Here is a 6165-nt window from a genome sequence, read left to right on the forward strand (position 1 = left end):
TACCCGATGGGGTTACATGCCGTGAGGCTAAATATCCTGATGGATGCTGGAAGGGGAGATTTAGACTTTCTCTACGGCTGAAACATCTTGGTAGGACGAACTTCGGAGTACCAAAGAATTCTTATAGTTTAGTTAGAAAACTTCATGAACCGAAGTGTTTTTGGGAAGAGTGGTTCGCGTTGTTTATGCTGGTTCCAAGGTAGACAAAATTATCTAACTACAACTTCAAAGCTATGACTGGCACCAGTGACGTGAGAGCATACATATGATATATAGAGCATAATATCAGAACGAGTAATTTGACATACGCTTGAAGCCCACCATGAATCTGCCCACGGTACGGAAAAGGCTGTCATGTTCGTAGCACCATCCACTTTACAATAACAATTTTTTCCATAGCTATCAATTCAAAGCGGATTTAGCAATGAAGAGTTATTTTATAACTAACATTAACTTTATTTTACTTACCTTTCGGTACGACATGCTTATGAATAAAAAAAACTTGTGTAACATTTAACTGTTTGAGTACATTTTATTTGAATGTTTGGGTTCAATTCAGCTAATTATTATATATTATATAATAAACGATTAGTTTCTATTTTTCTATATTTTTGTTAATTCTATATGCGAAGATATCATTTTAATATACATTTGCTTGGGTTAATATAGTTGCTTGCATATACCTTTAATGCATCTGAATATTTTGTCGCTGATATGATAACAATAACAACAACAATATACAAATACAAGAATATATGGCGCAAATATTGTAATTTGAAAATTTATTCTATTATTTATATTTCACCTGTAGTTAGATGTTAAATGTGTGTGTTGGTAGTGCGAAACCACACATAAAATAAAATTTTTAGAGAAATGCTATTGTCTATATAAGTCTTACATTTCATTCATTTGGAGTCCTCTCTATCTTTTGACGTCCAAAAAATTTGATGTACACATATTGGACATAGCAACCAGGGCGGCGTGCTGCCAAAAAACGCCATACTATCAACTGTTGATTTGCATTAACTTGCGCATTCGATCTATCTTAATGCAGAATTTACTAAATTTGATTTGGCAACACTGCCCAAAAATGGCATATCTTTGCTATGGTGATGGATACAATAAACAAGATACAAAAACGTAAGCAAATGATTTAAATTTCTATTTTTCTAATTACATTATGTGCAAATATATTAACAACTAGCAGACCACTCCGGCTTCGCACGGGCTTAAACAAACATTTTTAAAAATTATAAGTTTTTACACATTTATATACACTCTCCCTTACATATGTATGTACTTACCATTTCTTGCGTGGGTTCATTTTAAAAAAGTAAAATGAGGACAATTCGAACATTAAATTATATTTTATTTGCAATGATCTAAAACTTGATTACGACCTCTAGTCTTTTGTGTCCGTTGTCTTTCTCTCTGATTATGAAGGCGTTGCAACGCGTTGGGAACACTCACAGCTCGACATCCTAGTGCGACCTTGTATATTTCTAATATTTTGTCTTCAAGTCGTTGCACACGCTCCGTACTCGACTCACAAGCGCGTACTTGGGAGGTTTTGAAATTTTGTTCATCAAGCATCTGCGAGCACTCGTTACCCGACTCTCTGGCACGCGATTGCTATGCGAAGAGAATAACTTGCAAGACGATTTTCAGTGTCAGATTAAGATTCTCCATCACGAAGTCTTTTCGATAGCCTCACATGGCAACTATTTCCAGAGTTGAGATTCTAGGCAATATAGCCTATGTTACTCGGGGTGAATGTAACTTTCCAATGATTAAAGAATTTTTGAAATCGGCACATTTTATTCAATACAAACATACATACAAATCTTTCGTCTTTATAATAGTATTTTATAATAGCACAAAAAAATCAACGCACATAAAAAAACAAGTAAGGAAAGGCTAAGTTCAGGTGCAACCGAACATTGCATACTCTCGCAATTTATTGATGTAATTTTACTCAGATAACATACAATGGGACCCATATATTCGGCATAAAGTCCAATAGAATTTTTTGGGATGTAGAGCGGGTCGCCTCCTAGTGGTGGATCCTGGGTAACGCTAAATGACCTGCGGCCTCCACGGCCTTTTTGAAGCTCCTCACGGACTACGACCCTGGACCGACACGGACTACGATTTTTGAAATTTCTCTTTTGGATTTGGTTGTTACCTGGGCTGGTGGTCTTGGTATTCCGCCACCTGAGTATGTAGGGGTGTCACTCTACAGTAATGGCTGGTGGCTTAATGCCAAGGCTGCCTCCGTCCCGTTAAAACCCTGGCAGGCCTCGGAGTACGTTCCGCTCCCGTCATCATTAAGTTGATGTGGTAGGTGTACGTTGAGAAGACTCCCTCTTTACGCTGGTCGGCTCTGAACGCATTGCCCCATAAGGACGTGCGTCAACCCTCGTCCTGGCCTCTTAACTGAGATAACCTTGGGACCATTTTAAAGGCGACTACCTTTCCGGGAGATGTATAGCGGCTCTGAGTGGGGACCCAATTAAAATATGAACAGTCCACAAAACAAAAAACAGGAGTTGGGAGATGGAAAGTCGGAATCGACTTTCAAAACGGACAGTGTACCGGGAGGTTCACTGCCGGCGGCGACGGAACCGTCTACCGCGAAAGGCGGCGCAAAAACAAAACCTTCGCAGGTGAGGATACCCCCCGTAAAGGGCAACAAGATAGGCGCTGTCGGCGGAAGCCTGCCGAAAACAGCGGTTAGTATGTGCGAGGAGAAGTCGCCAGCACCAGTAAAGGAGCCTCTGCTAAGCTCACAGGAGTCCCGGGGCCCGGAGCAAACGCTAGGAAACAGGTGTCGGCGTCCAAAAAGTTGAAGTCGGACCGCCGCATGGCAGCCAAAATCTTGGAACGCTACGGTGGCGAGCATGCTGAGCAGAAACCTGGGCAGCATGCTAGCACACTCGAGTGGGCTAGGAAGGTGCTTGCGACGGTGGCGATGGTAAACCGGTGGGATTGGGTGAAACTCAATCGCAGGTTAAGCGACATAGGTCGTTCGAGGGGGAATCCTCTCTTGGTAAGAAACCTCGGGTTGGAGAGGCCCCGAAGTTTAGCGAAATCGCCAAACTTGCGGGGTCTATTGAGCTTGGGCTATGCGATCGGAGCAGGGAAGATGGAGCCATCTCCCACGATGAGTGGAAGCGGGTCGCGGTGGCCATTTCCGCGGTTTTCATGAGGGTGATCAGAGGAAACCCTGGTCCCCCTCCAAGCTGCGAGAGCGCAGGATGGCACTACGGCATCCACAAGCTTGTCAGGTGTGCTGATGAAAGATCAGCATCTCTGTACAAGGAAGCGGTGTCCCTGGTGGGAGAGGTCTGGAAGGTGGCTAAGCTCGAGGCGGTGGCCAAGGAAAAACTTCCACTACGCCCTCGTGCTCGGGTGTGTCGAAGAAATCTTGCGTTATTGCAATCCTTCTCTTCCCGTTCAAGATTGGAAGGTCATTCGGCTAGAGAAAACTCAGGAGCCATATCGGCAAGCGCTGATACTTCTGAACAAGGAGTCCTTGGGTCCTCTCAGCGATGTAAAGGGGGTCATCAGCTATGGTTTCGAGAAGGTGGTCCTTCGGGTCCTCCCTACCGATGCCAAAGCCGATGTCCCTATACCTCCAGGAGCGGGAGAGGAGGGAATTGATGCCCAAACGGGCATGGATGTTGACTCATCCCACTCGGACACGGCGAGTATTGGAGATGGATCCGTCTTCGATCTCGGCAAACTGTTCGAGGAGGATCGAGCCGAGTGTATGGAGAGTGCGGAACTCGCACTGTTGGAGAAGAGTTTGGAGGATGAAGATCCTGCAAATTAATCTCCAACACGCAAAGGCGGCATCCGCCAACTTATTGCTTCGTCTAGGATTGGACGAGGCCGACGTCGTCCTGATGCAGGAGCCGTGGCTAAGCAGCAACGGTGTATCGGGTTTAAGGGCGAAGAGCCACAAGCTAATGACAGCTAGCTGCGCAGGTAAAATCAGAGCTTGTATGCTTGTCCGTAATGAACTTAACGTTTTCCTTTTACCCAATTACAGTAGCGGAGACGTTGTGACCACCAGATTGGAGGGTGATGCCGGAGAACTCTGGCTAATCTCGGCCTATATGCCGCACGACGACGAGGTGGAACCACCTCCCGTTATACTGAGAAAGGCTCTCTGGGAGGCCTTGCGGAGGAAAGTCAACGCCATCACGCAAGACATACTGTCTGGGGAAGCTCGGACATAAACGTTAGAGGTGAGTCGCTCTTTGATTCTATAAGTAGCGTTGATTTATTTATATGCAATAGGGGGAACTCCCCTACGTTCGTGACTGCGGGTAGGGAGGAAGTCCTCGACCTTACCCTAGTATCTTTAGACGCCGTACCTTTGATCTCGGAATGGAAGGTTCTCAATGATCACTCCTTTTCGGACTATAGGTATATCAGTTTCAATCTGGACAGAGCCTGTCCAGTACGCAAACCTTTTAGGAACCTTAGGAATACAAATTGGGTTCTATATTGTAGGAAGCTTCGTTCAGCTCTTCCGGCAGCGCCCCCACGAGACTCAGTTCTCTCGGCCAATGCGATTGATGAGTGTGTCGAAGTTTTCAGCTCTGGGTGCAGGATGGCCCTTAAAAGTTCCTGTCCTCTGAGATCTCAGAAAGGCAAAGGGAAACCTCTTTGGTGGACGCCGGAACTCTCGGAGCTCAGATCTTCTAGTCGAAGGTTCTTCAATAAAGCCCGTAGAAGTGGTCTAGGTGACGATTGGGCTTTGTATAAGGCAGGACTTGCCATTTTTAAGTCTGAAATGAAGAAGGCCAAACGGTCTTCTTGGAGAGCCTACTGCGAAAGCAGTAGAAAGGAGTCCTCGAGATTTAGGCGTATTCTGTCCAAGAGCCCAATTTCCGTTGGTTACTTGAGAGATGGTGCTGGGGAGTGGACCTCGAGCAGTGAGGAGTCACTAAAGCTACTTTTGGATGCTCATTTCCCAAAAAACCAATCTGTGGAAAGAGCTTCCCTCGGAGAGCTTCAAGGGGGCGAAAGCGCCTTCGTAAACCTTCTGGATGATCGCCACCTAACCTGGTCGTTGAATTCTTTCAAACCTTTTAAGTCCCCCGGACTAGACGGCATTATACCTGCGCAGCTACAGCGAGCTGCCAAGGTACCATGCAGCTGGCTGGCACCGATCTACGCGAACTGCGTCAGACTGGGTCATATTCCGGAGGCTTGGAGACAGGTTAAGGTGTCTTTCATCCCAAAAGCTGGTAAAAGCTCTCATGTTACTGCAAAAGATTTCAGGCCTATTGGCCTCTCCTCATTCCTCTTGAAGACGCTGGAGAGGCTCATGGATCTGTACATCCGGGACAAAATTCCTAGAAATAAGCTTATTAAAGTTCAACACGCCTACTGTAAGGGCAGGTCGGTGGACACCGCCTTGCACTCTGTAGTGTCGTGGATAGAGGAAGCCCTCTTAAATAATGATTACGCGGTAGGTACCTTCCTCGATATCGAGGGGGCCTTTAACAATGTAAGGTAGAAGCGAACCTTAAGCACCTCATTTACGGTCTGCTCAGCGACAGAACTGTCTTTGCGGAGTGGGGAAGCGTAAATGCGCTCCGGACTGTAAATAGGGGTACCCCGCAAGGTGGCGTTCTCTCCCCTTTGCTCTGGATCCTGGTGGTGAACGACCTACTGGAGGAACTTGAAAATCAAGGCTGTCGAGTGACGGCCTATGCTGATGATGTAGCCCTTTTGGTCAAAGGAAAATTCCTAAACACCATATATGAAATGACCCAAGGTTTCCTAGAAATGGTAACCCGCGGGGCGCATAGAAGTGTCTTAACAATAAACCCGAGTAAAACGGAACTCGTCTTATTCACAAGAAGATATAAAATTCCAAATGTTACTCTCCCCTCATTGGGAGGCTCCAGTTTGCAACCTGCGGATAAGGTGAAATACCTGGCGCTTATTCTTGATAGGAAGCTCTCATGGAAGCCAAACATTGAGGAGAGGGTAAGAAAGGCTTCGGTAGCTCTTTACTGCTGTAGAGGGGCTATTGAAAAAAGGTGGGGTCTCTCACCGAAAGTGGTTTTATGGTTGTGTGAGACCATTATTAAACCTATAATGTTCTATGGCATTGTCGTCTGGTGGAGGGCACTCGAGAAAGTC

The sequence above is a fragment of the Zeugodacus cucurbitae genome, chromosome X (genome assembly GCF_028554725.1).
Source record: "Zeugodacus cucurbitae isolate PBARC_wt_2022May chromosome X, idZeuCucr1.2, whole genome shotgun sequence".
Taxonomy (NCBI): Eukaryota; Metazoa; Arthropoda; class Insecta; order Diptera; family Tephritidae; genus Zeugodacus; species Zeugodacus cucurbitae.